Source organism: Eurosta solidaginis, chromosome X, assembly GCF_040869045.1.
Source record: "Eurosta solidaginis isolate ZX-2024a chromosome X, ASM4086904v1, whole genome shotgun sequence".
NCBI classification, from domain to species: Eukaryota; Metazoa; Arthropoda; class Insecta; order Diptera; family Tephritidae; genus Eurosta; species Eurosta solidaginis.
The window spans coordinates 159,315,311-159,333,442 of record NC_090324.1 but is presented as its reverse complement, the minus strand read 5'-3'; the positions used below and the strand labels follow the sequence as shown (position 1 = coordinate 159,333,442).

General features: G+C 37.3%; 1 long non-coding RNA gene across 1 annotated transcript in view; it reads left to right on the top strand.

Moving 5' to 3' along the window:
• Nucleotides 1-8,056, top strand: part of LOC137234178 (uncharacterized) — a 43,214-nt gene extending 35,158 nt beyond the window's left edge. The window contains exon 3 of the long non-coding RNA XR_010947718.1: nucleotides 7,739-8,056. This is a non-coding gene — a long non-coding RNA (uncharacterized lncRNA). The remainder of the gene's footprint in view (nucleotides 1-7,738) is intronic.
• Nucleotides 8,057-18,132: the final 10,076 nt, after the last annotated feature.

Here is an 18,132-nt window from a genome sequence, read left to right as displayed (position 1 = left end):
AAAAAAAATTTTAAAAATAATAAATAATGATATTAAAAATTTAAATTTTAAGGAAATATTCATGTATTTAAAAACAATTGAACCGCAAAATTTAATTTTTAATGCTCCAATTGGCAATTTATATAATTACTATTATACTATACCAGAATCAATAGAAATTTTAGAAAATTTATTAAAATATCAATTTACTAATAATGAAGAAGAACTTGTAATATTTTTAAGAAATCTTTATAACATTATAGATAAAAATATTCCAAAGAAAAATACCATGTTTATATTATCACCACCTAATGCAGGAAAAAATTTCTTTTTTGATACATTAATACACTAATGTTTAAAATTTGGTCAAGTAGGTAATTTTAATAGATACTGTTCATTTCCTCTTATAGAATGTGTAAATAAAAGAATAATTTTATGGAATGAACCACTATTAGAACCTTCAGCAACAGAAACTTTGAAAATGTTATTTGGTGGCGATACAGTTGCTGCAAAAGTAAAATATGCAATTGATGCTGTAATAATGAGAACTCCAATAATTGTATTATCAAATAATGATATTTTTCCAAATGATACTGCATTTAGATCTAGAATGTATACTACAAATGGAGATCATATAAAAAACTGAAGAGTTATAAAAAGAAGCCACATCCAATGTCAAGTTATTATTTATTGAATAAATATAAAATTATAAATTGATTATAAATTTAATTTTCGTGTTTTATTTATTACTGTGTAATCTTCATCATCATCGTCTTCATCTGCAGTAAGTTTGGCAGATACTCTGCCATTGATATCATCAGTTGCTCCAAATAGTGTTTGTCCATCTGTATAGGCTCGATTATAATTTGCACAAAAGTTCGTTTCCAATGGCCAACTAACACTGAACCCTTTACCAAAACATGATGAAATATTACACTTAATCTCGATTGAACATTCAACTTTCCAATAACATGTATGTATGTATGTATGTATATATTTGAAAATTTGTTCCTAGCACAACAATTTTGACAAATTATTTAACAGTGCTAGTCATGAATAGCATGAGCTATAAAAATTGAACATTTATAATAATAATAAATTAGATTAATCAAATTAAATTAAATATAACGGACAATAGTGAAATATTTATGTATGTAAATGTAAATCTCATAACTAAAGAAAATTAGTTAATAAATATTAAAAGACAGCAGTAGTGATGATAATCTTTGGCTGGTTATAGATTGAATAGTATTTAACAAATAAAGAAAGAAGACACAGAGAAAGGAAAAGGACTTAGAAATGAACATTTTAACAACAACAATTTGAGATCCAGTTTAAGAGTCGTTAAAAAATGATGTTAGCTCTTTTCTGAAGTGCAGAGCATTACTTAAGAGTCGAAGACTAGTAGTGCACTATTCAAATACGTCTTTGAATTATCACCAGGTTTTAATTGAGGTGTAGCTATTATACCAACATGTAATTGAGGTTGTGCATCATACCCAAAACCTCCATAAATTGGATGATATGTTCCATAAGATTCAATAGTTCTTGCATATACATCATTTATATTATTAATTACAATTGGAGTTGTTGTTGTCTTACCTAAACCAATATCTCCACTTACTGGCACATTTGCACTTTTAAAAAGTGCAATACATGACTATGGGGTCGAGTTTTATTTGAATGCACTTTGTAAGTTTGGCGTGTATAAGGAACAAAATGTTCTTTTCCTCTCTTAATAAAACCACTTTTAGGTTTGTATTCATAATGGGCAATTGGTATTCCAATTGCTTGATTGATTAAAAATTGATGAACGTGTTCGTCCATTCGAATTGCTCCTTTGTTGTGAATAATATAATCTTTATATACAGCTTCATCTGGATTCTTTTCTCTATTCCATTCATGTATAAAATATTGTTCAATTGGCTGAGGTACGCACAATGCATTAGAAGGAATATGTTTATAATATTTTTCATATATTTCTTTCACATTCATATCTTTGACATCAGTAACTTTCATTGGATCTGTAGTACTACATGTATATGAAACATTTTAACCATAACATTTCTTATTTAATCCTATAGCAATTAATCCAATAGGAACATATTCAGACATTGCATTACCTGAAATGGTAGATCTAACATCAAAAGCAGCTCTAGTTCCTAATGGTGTAACAGAACATGAAACTTTTACAACTTCGGCTGTACTAGGTAACATATCAAATTCTGCTTCACTTAAATAAAATGGAACAAAATCAACTGGAATTAAAGCTAAAGGTGTTGTTATTTGCTCAATAGTTGGTGAAGTTTGTATATTTTCAGTACTATATCCATAGCTAATTAATATTTTTGTTTTCGTGAAATTCATATGATTATTTGAACATGGTCTACTTGGTCTCATCCATGTGATACTCTCAGAAGAGGAATCTCCACTTCCTGTTGCACCCGATCTCGCCCCCGAATTCGGGCCACGACCTGAACCACTTTGCTGATGAATATTTTCTTGCATATCAACATCCATAGTAGGATTATTATTACCACGATGATTTAGTTTTTCAAAGAAAATAGGATCTGGTTCAACAGATTTATCGATTGAATTATCTTCTTCAATTCTTGGTTGTTTGGCGGGGGGTTCGTTATTGGCTCCGGAGCTAGATGGTTCATTAGCTCTATCACGTTGTTGTGCATCAAATTCTGCTTTTATTAAATGCCACTTATAACCTCCTGTTTTATATGATGCATAAATTGCTTTTATGCTTTATATATATATTTATGTATCCACCTTTATTTGGTTGAAATTTAATATTATTCCATTCTTCGGCTATATCTTGTTCTCTTCTTGCATATACAATTTGATTAAACGTTTTTTGAACATTACTCGTATTTGGATAATGAACTCCAAATATTGTTTCAAAACCATATTTAATAGATATACCAATTATTCCAAGTAATTCTTCTAAAGATTCATTATGTTGATAATCTTTTATAAAATTTAATATTGCTTCACGATCTGCTTCTCTAATTTGAGATTTTATTGTAGCTAATTCATATTCTATATCGTGTATATATGCATCAACATCCACATCATTAATTGGTTCATCATCTCTGTATATTGTATTACCGGGCCCAAAATAATTATACCCTGGATATGTAAATCCGTCCCTGTGTGCCAACATAATAATTATAACTACAGATGTACATGGATAGCTATCATATGCGCGTGTGTTTGTGAGCGACACTTCCACAATTATATTGCATATCTCAGATAACATATCTGCGTGTGTTTGTGCGTTGCTTCTCCCTGCGTATACGTACATATGTGTAGTCATAATAATTGAATTATTGACGTGACTGGAATAACTGCTTAACATCGGCTTAGAGATGATAGAATCCCTTAGTGCTGCTAATATTCGTTACAATATGTTATATGGTTATCTTCTTCCTTCGCTTATGGCACTTTGTGTAAAATTGAAAAAAGTCAATTTAGGCAAAAACCTCATTTATTTAAAGGAGGTGGAGAAAAAGTTGGAGCAGAAATTAATTTTACGTTTTGAATCATACTTTAAGCTATCTGAAGAAAACTATGACGCCACTGTTGCAGCTTTTTTATGCCCTAGCATAAAGCTCAGCTATATCAAGTACTACATTGTCCACCACAGATATGTACAAAATTGTTATCACTGAAGCAACTCGTCACGCAAGAACACACATGGAGATCGAATTTGGAAATCCCAGGTCGACCGATGCACAAAGAAATGATTTACTTTTTGACTTTAAAACTCCAGGTATTAATACCTTATTCTTTACCTTTTTATGCATTTATGAAAATGATATCTTTATTAACCCTCAATTTTTTTAAAATAGATGAGCTATTCGAAGAAATAAGCCATGACTAACCAGCACCCTTACGATCACCTAACTTTGACAAAATGGTTGAAGAAGAATTTTACAGGTATCTTAATGATACATCAACAGATTTCAATGTGTCAGAGTTATCCTCTTATGAAGGACCTATCACTCAAAGTGAATACGCCCTTAGCTTCCTCCGCCAAGTAGAGCGTTTATTTTCCTTAGCAGGCCTTGTTTATAGTCTTAGAAGGCAATCAATGAACTATTCATTTGAAAATCTAGTACTAATGAAGGCAAACACAAAACTACTTCACTATTGTTAGCTGTTGTACAATTTTTACTTATTTAATATGTTGTTTTACTTCTTTTTGCTTTCTAATATGAATTTTACTCATATTCAATAAAAATTTTATAACAGATGTTGTACATTTTGATTTTCCATTTATGAATCAAACTAACATATTTTATCCGAAAAAGTACTTTCGTGTACTTCAAAGTATTTCGAAAGTATATCTACTTGTACTTTCGGATTCGAAGTACAAGTACTGTAGGACTAATACTTTGTACTTAGATTTGAAGTACTTGAGTACTTGTACTTATTTGGTACTAGTACAAGTATGTACTCAGTACTTTACAGGTCTGGCGTGGTCATATTCAGATTTCGGCCATTTTTATACCCATACAAAGTGAATTCAGATAATTACGTGAACTGAGTTTAGTAAAGATATATCGATTTTGTATAAAAACTGGGCGCGGCTTCAACCGATTTCGCCCATTTTCACAGAAAACAGTTATCGTCCTAGAATCTAAGACCCTACCAAATTTCACAAGGATTGTTAAATTTTTGTTCGACTTATGGCATTAAAAGTGGCCTAGACAATTTAAATGAAAAAGGGCGGAGCCACGCCCATTTTGAAATTTTCTTTTATTTTTGTATTTTATTGCACCATATCATTACTGGAGTCAAATGTTGACATAGTTTACTTATATACTGTGAAGATATTAAATTTTTTTGTTAAAATTTGACTTTAAAATTTTTTTTAAAGTGGGCGTGGTCGTTCTCCGATTTTGCTTATTAAGCATACATATAGTAATAGGGGTAACGTTCCTGGTTACAGTTCAATAATGAGTCGAGAACTCTCGATACCAAATCGATAACTTTTCATCAGAAATCGATAATCTGCGCAAAAAAATTGATAGATTATAGATCACGAATAAAAAACAACGCCTGTCACAAACAGGTGAAATCCCGATTAAAAATCGATATTTATTGATAGTATTTCCATAACTTTTCAAAACGTAATCGATAACTTTTCGATAAATAATCGATAAATTTTCAATAACATGTCGATAACTTTTAAAAATCAAATTAATAACTTTTTGATAAAAAGTTAATAACTTTTCGATAACATTCTCATAGCAAATTGATAGCGCAATACGCGTTCACTTATCCTACGATCACATTATAAAAAAAAAATAAATGTAAGGCGCGATAACCTCCGAAGAGATCTAAGGCCGAGCTTCTCTTCCAATTTGCGTCGTGCTCCTCTTGATTTTTCCCTACAAATTGGCCGGACGGGACCTACATGTTTTATGCCGACTCCGAACGGCATCTGCAAGGCAGATGAGTTTTCACTGAGAGCTTTTCATGGCAGAAATACAATCGGAGCGCTTGCCAGACACTGCCGAGGGGCGACCCCGCTTAGAAAAATTTTCTTCTAATTGAAAAATCTTATTTCTAAAATTTTGATGTTGCTTTGCCCGGGAGTTGAACCCAGGGCATACGGCGTGATAGGCGGAGCACGCTACCATCACACCACGGTGGCCGCGATCACATTCCGTTTTCTTAATATAGCATACCACTTCCAAATACTACGCTTATGCTTGCACTCATCTAACGCTTACATCCTGACTTCCCTCATACACAGACGCTTACCAAAAAAAAAAAAATCTACTGTTGGCATTTATAGCGGTTTTTACAAAGTCATTGACAATTTTTTTGTGGTGTTCGGTGGTCTCCGAAGCTCAGTTACAGGGACCTCTCTTTTATTTTGAGTGTCAGTAATACCTTTCACAACTTCTTTAATATTTTTAACCATTCATACATATGTACATTATTTTATGTTCATTATTTAAAACTTACATTAAATACTAGACCAGCTCCAGTTTTCAGCATTAAAGCTTTTTGTAAAAATTAATTAAGTTATACAAAACAAGTAAGGAAGGCTAAGTTCGGGTGTAACCGAACATTCAGTTGAGAGCTATGGAGACAAAGTAAGGGAAAATCACCATGTAGGAAAATGAACCTAGGGCAACCCTGGAATGTGTTTGTATGACATGTGTATCAAATGGGAGGCATTAAAGAATATTTTAAGAGGGCCATAGTTCTATAGGTGCACGCCATTTAGGGATATTGCCATAAAGGTGGACCAGGGGTGACTCTATAATGTGTTTGTACGATATGGGTGTCAAATTAAAGGTATTAATAAGGGTTTTAAAAGGGAGTGGTGGTAGTCGTATATGTGAAGGCGTTTTCGAGATATCGACCAAAATGTGGACCAAGGTGACCCAGACCATCATCTGTCGGGTACCGCTAATTTTTTATATATGTAATACCACGAACAGTATTCCTGCCAAGATTCCAAGGGCTTTTGATTTCGCCCTGCAGAACTTTTTCATTTTCTTCTACTTATTATGGTAGGTGTCACACCCATTTTACAAAGTTTTTTTCTACAGTTATATTTTGCGTCAATAAACCAATCCAATTACCATGTTTCTTCCCTTTTTTCGTATTTGGTATAAAATTATGGCATTTTTTCATTTTTCGTAATTTTCGATATCGAAAAAGTGGGCTGGGTCATAGTCGGATTTCGGCCATTTTTTATACCAATACAAAGTGAGTTGTGATAATTACGTGAACTGAGTTTAGTAAAGATATATCGATTATTGCTCAAGTTATCGTGTTAACGGCCGAGCGGAAGGGCAGACGGTCGACTGTGTATAAAAACTGGGCGTGGCTTCAACCGATTTCGCCCTTTTTCACAGAAAACAATTATCGTCCCAGAATCTAAGCCCCTATTAAATTTCACAAGGATTGGTAAATTTTTGTTCGACTTATGGCATTAAAAGTATCCTAGACAAATTAAATGAAAAAGGGCGGAGCCACGCCCATTTTGAAATTTTCTTTTATTTTTGTATTTTGTTGCACCATATCATTACTGGAGTTGAATGTTGACATAATTTACTTATATACTGTAGAGATATTAACTTTATTTTTAAATTTGATTAAACATTTTTTTTTTTTTAAGTGGACGTGGTCGTTCTCCGATTTTGCTTATTAAGCATACATATAGTAATAGGGGTAACGTTCCTGCCAAATTTCATCATGATATCTTCAACTAATGCCACAGCTTGCAAAACTTCTAAATTACCTTCTTTTAAAAGTGTGCGGTGCCACTCCCATTGTCCAAAATTTTTCTAATTTTCTATTCCGCGTCATAAGTTCAACTCACCTACCAAGTTTCATCGCTTTATCCGTCTTTGGTAATGAATTATGGCACTTTTTGGTTTTTAAATAGCGATCTGAGATGAGCGCCCAGGAACCTACATACCAAATTTCATCAAGATACCTCAAAATTTACTCAAGTTATCGTGTTTTCGGACGGACGGACGGACGGATATGGCTAAATGAATTTCTTTTTTCGCCCAGATCATTTTGATATATAGAAGTCTATATCTATCTCGATTAGTTTATGCCGTTACGGATTACCGTTATGCGAACAAAGTTAATATACTCTGTGAGCTCTGTTCAGCTGAGTAGAAAAATTCTCTGATAGAACGAACGCTAACGCGATTAGGCTCTTATCGCTAAGTATTGCATACTTTTCTGCGCACTTGATTTTATTTTACAGATTTTTGGCGATGAAATTTTAGCTAAGCGAAAGTTGGAATTTTATTTTAAAACAGATTTAACCCACAGAGCAGAGATCTGCAATCAGTAGTTGTAAACTGAACGAGACATAGGCAAAGTCCAATAAAATATGATTTTAAGTTAGTTAACACTCAAATAAAAGAACTTGACTGTGTTGACGTCGAAGAAATCTTGTAATGTTGATGCATTAAAAGAAGTGGATAGGATGAGAAACGTTACAAATAACTAAGTAAAGATTACATAACTAATTTAGACAATATTTTACCCTACTAAAAATTAAAAAAAAATTCATTAAATTAAATTTAAGAAAAAAGCTTTTCTAAGGACAAGCTTATATTACTTGTTAATAAAACGAACTAAAAAAAAATAAAATTTAAGAAAAAAAACTTTTTAAAAATAAGCTTTTATTATTGGTTAATAAAATTAACTGAAAAGTAAAAAATAAATTGACTGTAAAGAAATATAACACTTTATAAGTTCATTGTAAACTTTAACGATAATTAGGCTTTTTCGTCTGCGACAAAAAAATTCCATATTGTACATAATTATATATTTTTAACATTAAAATTTTACACCTAAATTATTAAATCTTACAATTTATATTACAGTCCTAATTGTTCTAATAAAAGCGTGTTACATTGTGATAGCAAGAAACGGAGGTCCTAAATGTTCTTAATTATACCATCAAAATTTAACAAAGAGGCACGTTTCGCATACAGGGGATTTATTACAATGCTTTGTTGCGTGGCCGAGAAGCTGACAGTTTTTACACCTCATAGGATTAGGGTAATAGGTTCTCATTTCAGTTGAGTACCATGAAATGTCAATTTTCTCAGGAAGGTTATATAAGTCAAACGTAAGAAGCACAACGCCAGTCGGCACTCGTTTCCCATGAACTTTTTTTAGAAATTTCTAAATTGATGATACACCCTGTTCTTTGCGATTTTCAACAATTTGATCTTCATTTATGCAATTTAAGCATGGCTCATAAATTGTTCCTTTTGAAGTATTGAGATTTGGGTGATATGAAATTTGGACGTCACAAATTCCGGTGGGTTTCTTTGTCGCTAAGAATTTTTCATCGATAATGATATTTTTAATGAAAAGTAGCAAACTGTCATCCCTTAATTCAGTGATTTTCGTTATTTTGGAGCTTATTTTTAGGGCTTTATTAGGGCTTTATGTAGTGCGAAGCACGAAAATTTATTTAAGGGGTTGTTGGTATCAGTCGCCTTTACTACGAGGTATTTTGGATTGTCTTTTGGTATTGATCGTAGGGAAGGATTGTTTAGGCAGGATGCCTAACTTTTCCGCATCTGATTGCGATCCCCCTAATGCAACTCTACAATTCGGTACTCGATACTCGACTTTAACTTATAGCCACCCACACCATCACCGCCACATGCATGTGCATGCATGTACATGCACGTGTATGTGTGCTTTTTGTCAGCACTCATGCATATGCGTGTCGGGGTTGATGTGTGGGTGCCTTTCCCCTCCAAAACGGAGGATTTTGCGGGTCAACGGTTATCGTTTTCTATACAACCGGCCTCTTGGATTTTAGCCGTCAACCAGCTCACATCTGCCGCCAACGTTCTCTGCCGTTCTTCCACGATATCTTAAGGTAATATTGTAACCTTTTTATTTCTTAATTCTACATAATAAAGCCTATCTACTATAACGAGAAATCTCGTCTAATCTCCTTTCTTTATTCCTAATACAACCCGTTCATTGAGATGGACCCAGTGCGCCCACCTATCGCAAGGATCAGACGCACCCCGGCCGAACATTTGGTCCTATCTCCCCGTAACAAGGAACTAGCGCCTATATACAGTCCACATCCGTACAAAACCATTATATGCACGCTTGGTGATACACTTTGGTGGTAAAATTATTTTGGTGATACTCAAGAATTAAACACAAGCTGATAAACACGCTTGCTGGTACACTACAACTGACTAACAACATCTTGGTAAAACACTGAGCAAAGGACAGCCAGCTAAAGAAGTTGCAACATCACAAGCCAACTTGCCACATCAGTACCAGAACATATCGCCAATAAAAGTAAGTGCAATATTTCTTGCCACAAGTTTTTGGTTATATTAAAAATAAATAAAACCGTGTAAAATCTATAGTCTGAGTGCCACACGCGTAAGTGATTAATTTTAACCGCGAAAAGTGTAAAAAGTTTTTCTGTGTCGAAAAGTTAAAAGTGCAAACGCGAAATACTAAAGTGGTTACATTCCTTGTGACTATCTGGTCTGTCCCCCCACCAGCGGTAAGGCTCTCCGGCCAGAGCACAAAGGAAGAGGTGCACATAACCTCACCTCCATATAAAAAATTTTCACGCCATTTCGATTGCGGCAATTTTGCATTTTTCCTTTGTTCCACTTTAATTTGCACTAATCCAAAAAATTTTTGTCACACAGTCGCTTTTCGCAGAAGATTTTTATTAAATTTTTACACTTTTCGTCGAGTTCATATCAACGCGCGCATTTATTTCATAATAAAAAAATCGAAAGTGTATTGGCGAGTGGCCCCCACTTTTCTCTTTCACGCAAAAGATATTGATGTTGCTCCCCTGCTCTCTGTTTACGGCACAAAATAATCTGCAAAGTCAGAAAATTAAACAAATTCAAAGAAATAAATAAAATCTTGCGTAATTTAATAGTTGTTGGTTGGGTTATTCGCTCAGGTTTGTTCAGTTTTACATCCTCTTTTTAATTTGATCACAAATTTTAATCCATGAGCATGGAATCATATATTATATTGGCCTATCGAATAATCGAGTTCGAGGCCGACTTTAATGACATAAATGCGGCTCTGCACACTATACACACTCTTGCAATACAGCAAAAAGAGTTGCAAGCTAAGTGGGAAAAAACAGAGACCGCCCTCGAGGAGTTACTTGACTCTGACACGCTTGACGCAAAAAAAAATTGCAGCGGTCAAGATCAAGCATAAAGCGGCATATGCCGTATTCTTGCGATGCATGTCGAACACGGCTGAACTTCAAGCTAAATTAAAGCAGGAAAAAGATAGGGAGGCTCGTCCTGATGGTGAACGCGGGCGCGAACATAGCATCCGCCTGCCAGCTTGTGATACTGAGGTATTCAAGGGCGACTACCTATCTTGGCCAACGTTTCGGGACCTGTTCACGGTCATCTACAAAAACAACAGTCGCCTAATCTCAGTAGAAAAGTTGTTCCACCTTAATCAAAAAACTCAAGGTGAGGCAAAGGACATCGTAAAGAAGTGTCCCTTGACAAATGAAGGCTTCGAAACAGCCTGGAAAAACCTATGTGAGAGATACGAGAATAAACCGAATATCGTAAACTCACAACTACAAATTTTATTTAATATGAAAAAGATAGATAGCGAGTGCGGCAGCTCAATTAAAACTTTACAGCGCGACATAAAAAATTGTTTGGCATCCTTAAAAACCCATCAGATAGATGTTTCAAATTGGGATGCGATTATCACATATTTATGCTCGACAAAATTACCAGAAAATACGTTGGCTCTATGGGAGCAGAGCATTGACCACAAAACGGACATATCCAAGTGGGAGGATATGGACAAATTCTTGTCTAATCGTTTTCAGACACTTGAAACTGTGTCTGGTTTTACAGGGAATGCCACTTCTAAAGTGAAAAAATTAAATGCGTCGCGACAATCGACAGAAACCCCTACGAAAAGATTTGGTGCTTTTCAAACAAAAGTATCCAAGCAAACAACAAAATCAATGTGTAAGATGTGCAAATCTACGGAGCACAGATTACGCAACTGTTCACGCATTTGCGATTTAACCCCGGTAGAAAGGATTAAATTCGTTAAATCCACAAATGGCTGCCTGAACTGTTTATGCCCAGGACACACAGTGACGAGGTGCACCAGTTCGTACAACTGTACCAAATGCCACTCTCGTCACCACACGCTCCTGCACGCGGACATACTTCAGCAACCGGCGGTGTGCAATCTTTTCAAAGATGCGGATAATACCCCATCAACTTCGGCACAGGCACGGAAAAGACAGGAGTAGGGACAACCACCTTCCTCTACGAACCAGAATGTCAAATCCTGCCATGCCAATTCCAGCACAGGTGTGCTATTAGGAACTGCTCGCGTACACATCCACCATAATGGTACCGACTTCTCCGCGCGGGCATTAATTGATTCTGGGTCTGAATGTTCCTTCATAACTGAAAGACTCAAACGTAGAATCAATTTGCCAGCGAGGAAAATACATGCCCAGGTTTCAGGCATCACAAATCCGGTGTCAGCGCAGGTGAAAGAAGCATCCAACATCGAATTACGTTCACCAGTGGATCCCTGCTTCAGCCTGACTACACCAGTTCTCGTTCTAGCTAAACTCACTGGGAATCTTCCATCCTGCCATATCAACGCAATGGCTATGCAGGCATTCCCAGACTTAGTTTTGGCAGACAAGAGGTTCTACGTCAACGAAGACGTAGACCTCATAATTGGCGGAGACATATATCCCCAAATTATAATGAGCGATATAAAAAAGAATGTGCTAAACACACTCTTAGCCCAAGAGACAGTGTTCGGTTGGATACTAACCCGTCGTATCGAATCACCGAGTGTGCGTTAGACAACCAATTGAAATCTTTGTGGGAGGTAGAAAATGTGCCCAAAAACAAAATATTAAATGAAGATGAAAGGTACTGCGAACAACTATTAAAAGAAACAACGAAACGTGATGAAGATGGAAGGTACACCGTGTTACACCTTTCCTGCAGGATTACCCTGACAATATTAACTTAGGACCGTCTCTGAAGCGTGCCTGCTCTCAATTCTTCCGGAATGAGGGGCGGCTAATAAAAAAACCCAGATTTAGGTAAAGAGTATGTTCGAGTGTTATCAGAATATGAAACGCTCGGACATATGAGAAAATTAAAAAAGAATTTCCCATCCGACGATTCGGATCATTACTTCCTGCCCACCGCGCCGTTGTAAAAACAGAAAGTACAAACACCAAGGTTCGCGTAGTATTTAATGCCTCGAGCCCTACGGCAAATGGCACTAGCTTAAACGATATTCTACTCCCAGGCCCAGTTCTACAAGACGATTTACCCATATTAATCTTACGATGGAGGCTATATCGTTTCGTCTTAAATAGCGACATCGAAAAAATGTATCGTCAAATTTTGGTGAACGAAAATCACACCAAATTTCAGCGCATTGTGTATCGCACCTCCCCGAATGATCCTATTAGTCTTTACGAATTAAAGGCGGTTACCTTCGGAGTGAATTCCGCTTCATATCTCGCGATAAGAACGCTCCTACAACTGGCAGACGACGTATCAAATTCACACCCTACAGCGGCTAGCATACTGCAAGAATGTATGTAGACGACGTGTTAGCGGGTGGACATACGATCACATCGACCATTAAAGCCAGAGATGAAATTCGTCAAGTCCTACACACAGCGGGCTTCCCACTTCGCAAATGGACATCCAATTCAGAGGACATTCCAAGGGACATCCCCAAAGCGGACCTGCTCAGTGAAAACTTCCTGGCATTCGAAGATACCAGTTCAGTCAAAGCATTAGGCATTCGATGGAATGCCCACTCAGATCTCTTCTATTTTAAAGCAGGGACGCTGGACAATCCCGAAAACATTACGAAGAGAGCGATATTATCGGCAATCGCCAAACTTTTCGATCCATTAGGGTGGCTGGCACCAATGGTCATTGTGGCAAAAATACTCATGCAGAGTATTTGGTTAGAAGGCACCGCTTGGGACGAACCAGTATCAACCAGTACGTTGAAAAATGGAAAACCTTCACCGACCAATACCACGAGATCGATAAAATAAGTATACCTAAATGAGTCAACTTTTCTCCAGGAACCGACATCGAGATCCATGGATTCTGTGACGCATCCGAGAAGGCTTATGCAGCAGCCGTTTACATGCGCGTCAAAACGGATGATGATGACTGCATAAACCTGCTTCTAGCCAAAACCCGAGTAGCCCCAGTGAAAACTCTTTCTCTTCACGATTGGAACTTTGCGGAGTCGTGCTGTTAGCGGAAATCACCGAATCAATTTTCAGGAGCTTCAAATTGGGACCAGTGAAAGTGCACCTTTGGACGGATTCAACTATCGTCCTCGCATGGATAAGGAAACCGCCCTGTTCTTGGTCCACTTTCGTCGCACATCGGATCACCAAGATCGTCGACATGGTTGGCAATAAGGACTGGTTGCACGTAAACTCAGAGTCCAACCCAGCAGACTTAGGTAGCAGAGGATTACCTGCGTCTGAATTGGTCAACAATTCGTTGTGGTGGCAGGGACCTTCTTGGCTGCAAGAAGACACTTCCCAATGGCCAGCACAAGAAAATGACTACATCACCTCCGTAGAGAAAAAGAAGGCGAAGACCTACGCAACGACAACCGTACATTCTACCGATGTTCTCCAACGCTTTTCTGACCTACCTAGGGCTTTACGGGTGCTATCATACGTTATGAGGTTCTACCGAAGAACTCACCCCGAAACAAAAATTTCATTCCATGTCATGTCGCACTTAATCTCCCCTGATGAAGTTAAGGCCAATACACGACTTTTAATTAAAATCTATCAGAAACAACATTACAGTTCAGAATATAAAGATTTGATGGCCGGAAAACCAATTGAAGGGAAAAGTGCAATACTCTCACTTAATCCCTACCTAGACCAACATGGCATCATTCGGGTAGGAGGACGACTCGGGGCGTCAAAGGACTTAGCTTTTAATGAACGCCACCCAATCCTCTTCCCATACAACTGCAGGTTATCCCGTCTGACAGTGCTAATGTTTCATCAACAAAGTCTGCATGGGGAAAACCAACTCATGTTACGTCTGATACGCACCCAATACTGGATACCTAACATCAAAACCATAATTAGGGCAATAATTCAAAATTGCAAAGTTTGCATTATACACCGAAAGCGTGCTCAGACCCAACTAATGGATATTCTCCCTCGCGAACGCACGACATTTAGCCGTGCATTCACGAATACTGGAGTCGACTTCGCCTGACCCTTTGACATCAAAAGTTACCGCGGCAGGGGGTGTCGCCTATCTAAAGGCTATGTTTGTCTTTTCGTGTGTTTTTCCACACGAGCAATTCATCTGAAGGCTACGAGTGACCTCAGTACCCCATTATATTTAGCGGCCTTTGCCCGTTTTATATCTAGACGCGGATGTCCCAAAAACGTGTACTCCGACAATGGTACAAACTTTGTCGGAGCTTCACGATCCCTACGATCGGAATTCAAAACTTTCATTTCAAAAGCCCGAGCAAATGCTGTCTCGAAGTACAGCCACCAGTCACTCACGTGTCACGTGGTATTTCATCCCTGCGGGCGCGCCCCACATGGGAGGGCTGTGGGAGGCTGGAGTGAAAAGCTTCAAAAAGATAGCCTCGCCACACAAATTCACCTACGTGGAATTCCACATACCCTTGTGCCGGATCGAGGCATGCCTGAACTCGCGGCCGCTCAGCCCGGCGTCCAATGACCCAACGGACCTAGAGCCGCTTACCCCAGGCCATTTCCTCACGGGAAGCCACCTACTGGCTCCGCCAGAGCCGGATTCTAGTAAGAGCTTTGCCTCGATGATCAATCGGTGGCAGAAACTCAAAGCCCTCCATCACACTTTCTGCAAGCGATGGAGAACCGAATATCTATCCGAACTTCAAAAGCGTGTGAAGTGGAAACATCCCAAACAAAATATAAAGGCGGGAGATCTCGCTGTCCTCAAAGAAGACAACTTATCTCCCAATGAATGGAGGTTAGGTCGAGTCGTCAACGTACACCCCGGCGAAGATAACCGAGTTCGCGTAGTCGACCTCATAACCGAGAAGGGTCCACGGGAATCCACCAGAAACCCAGCGCTCGTTCACCCGAAACGAGGTCATCCCAAATTCCACCTTCCTATCGGAAATCCAGCAACAACCCAGCGCTCGTTCACCCGAAACGAGGCCAACCAATAACCTAACGCAGATCCGATATCTGCCAAAGAACATTGAGGCCCTCGGCCTATTTTATTTTCAATGTTCAAAAAACAACCCCAACTCACTCGTTCTCCCAGAACGAGGACACCAAAAAAGCCTACCGCAGAAACGAGAACCGATCTGCCACAGAATCTAAAGGCTTTTGGCCCTTTGTATATTTTAAATTTCCAAAAGTCAACTCACATCACTCGCCCCGAGCGGGGACACCAGAACCCTAACGCAGATCCATTGTCTGCCAGAGAACGCAAACGCACTCGGCCAAAAGCACGAGGCCAACAGAATTCTTTACTTAATGAGTAAGGACAGCCATATTCTAAATATGGGTTAACCATATTAACCTCGGTTTACAGAACTTTGCGGAAACCATGGAATCGTGGACTTTCGTAAACCTATGAACATACGAAACCTAAGCCAAATCAAAACTCATCGTTCAACGTCAAAAAACTCGACTAGTAAATGATTCACGTAAAGCAAAAAATATATATATCATTGGTAACTAGTGGAGATACCATAACGAAATGCACTCATTGAGTATGTTAAATGATTGTTCGGAACCTTCGTCTCCATTTAAGAATTTGGGAATAGGTTATATTTGGAAATTAACGGTTCACCTGGAACACTTCCATGAAGACTTAAACGGACAAGAGCTTTCCGAAATTTCTGAATAAACGGGTGAATACTCCTTGTTTAGCAGGATCGCACAAAAGTTGGACTCTTCTGTCCAAGTTAAGGCCGGAATATAGAGTTCTAAGGCAATAAGCCATTTTCTTTTATTATACCTTTCATGAAAATGAATAGGTATATTAATTTCGTCACGAAACCCAAAATTGTAAGTCCTTAAAGGAAAATAGATAGACCCACCATTAAGTATAGCGAAATAATCAGAATGAAGAGCTGAGTTGATTTAGCCATGTCCGTCTGTCTGTCTGTCCGTCTGTCCGTCTGTCTGTTTGTATGCAAACTAGTCCCTCAATTTTTGAGATATCTTGATAAAATTTGGTGAGCAGGTGTATTTGGGTGTCCGAATAGAAATTTGTCGGAACCGGCCGGATCGGACCACTATAGCATATATCCTCCATACAACCGATTTTTCAGAAAAAGAAGATTTTTGTAATATCTTACTCAATTTAACAGATTGAAGCTTCAAACTTCACCACATACTTTCGTATATTGCACATATTGTTGCCTGAAAAAATTGATGAGATCGGTCGTATATATAGTATATATCCCCCACAACCGATTGTTCAGATAAGAAGCTTTTCGTAATTACTGCCCTATTTTAAGAGCTAGAGGCTTCAAATTTCAACAAATGCTTACCTATATAGCATATATTGCTGTCTGAAAAAATCATACAGATCGGTGGTATATATAGTAGATATATGGGGGTATATATAGTATATATATATAGTATATATATATATATTTTCGCAATTTTAGCCCCATTTTAACAGCTAGAAGCTTCAAATTTCACCGACCGCTTACGTATGTGGCATATATTGTTGCCTGAAAAAATCATAGAGATCGGTTGTATATATAGTATATATCTCATACAACCGATTGTTCAGATAAGAAACTTTTCGCAATTTCTACCCCATTTTAACAGCTATAAGCTTCAAATTTCACCGATTGCTTACGTATATAGTATATATTGTTGTGTCAAAAAATCATAGAGATCGGTGATATATATAATATATATATGATGATATATATAGTATATATATTTTTTTTTGCGATTTCGGCCCCATTTCAACAGCCAGAAGCTTCAAACTTCACCAAAAGCTTACGTGTATAGCATATATTGATGTCTGAAAAAATCATTGAGATCGGGTGTATACATAGTATATATCTCATACAACCGATTGTTCCGATAAGAAACTTTGCGCAATTTCTGCCCTGTTTTAACAGCTAGAACCTTCAAATTTCACCAAATGCTTACGTATATAGCATATATTGTTGTCTGAAAAAATCATAGAGATCGGTGGTATATATATTATATACTTCATACAAACTGTCATTTTTGCCCCTTTTTTACGGAAAGAAGCTTCAAAATTCATCAAGTTTCATCAAATAGTTACGTTTACTTCATATATTTTTGAAATACGTGATTCGTAGTCGTAGTTCTTACATGCAGACCACAAAAAACGTGAAGCTTTGCATGCTCACACAAAGTACCTACCTATTTTTATACCTTTCATGAAAATGAAATGGTATATTAATTTCGTCACGAAACCCAAAATTGTAAGTCCTTAAAGGAAAATAGATAGACCCACCATTAAGTATACCGAAATAATCAGAATGAAGAGCTGAGTAGATTTAGCCATGTCCGTCTGTCTGTCTGTCCGTCTGTCCGTC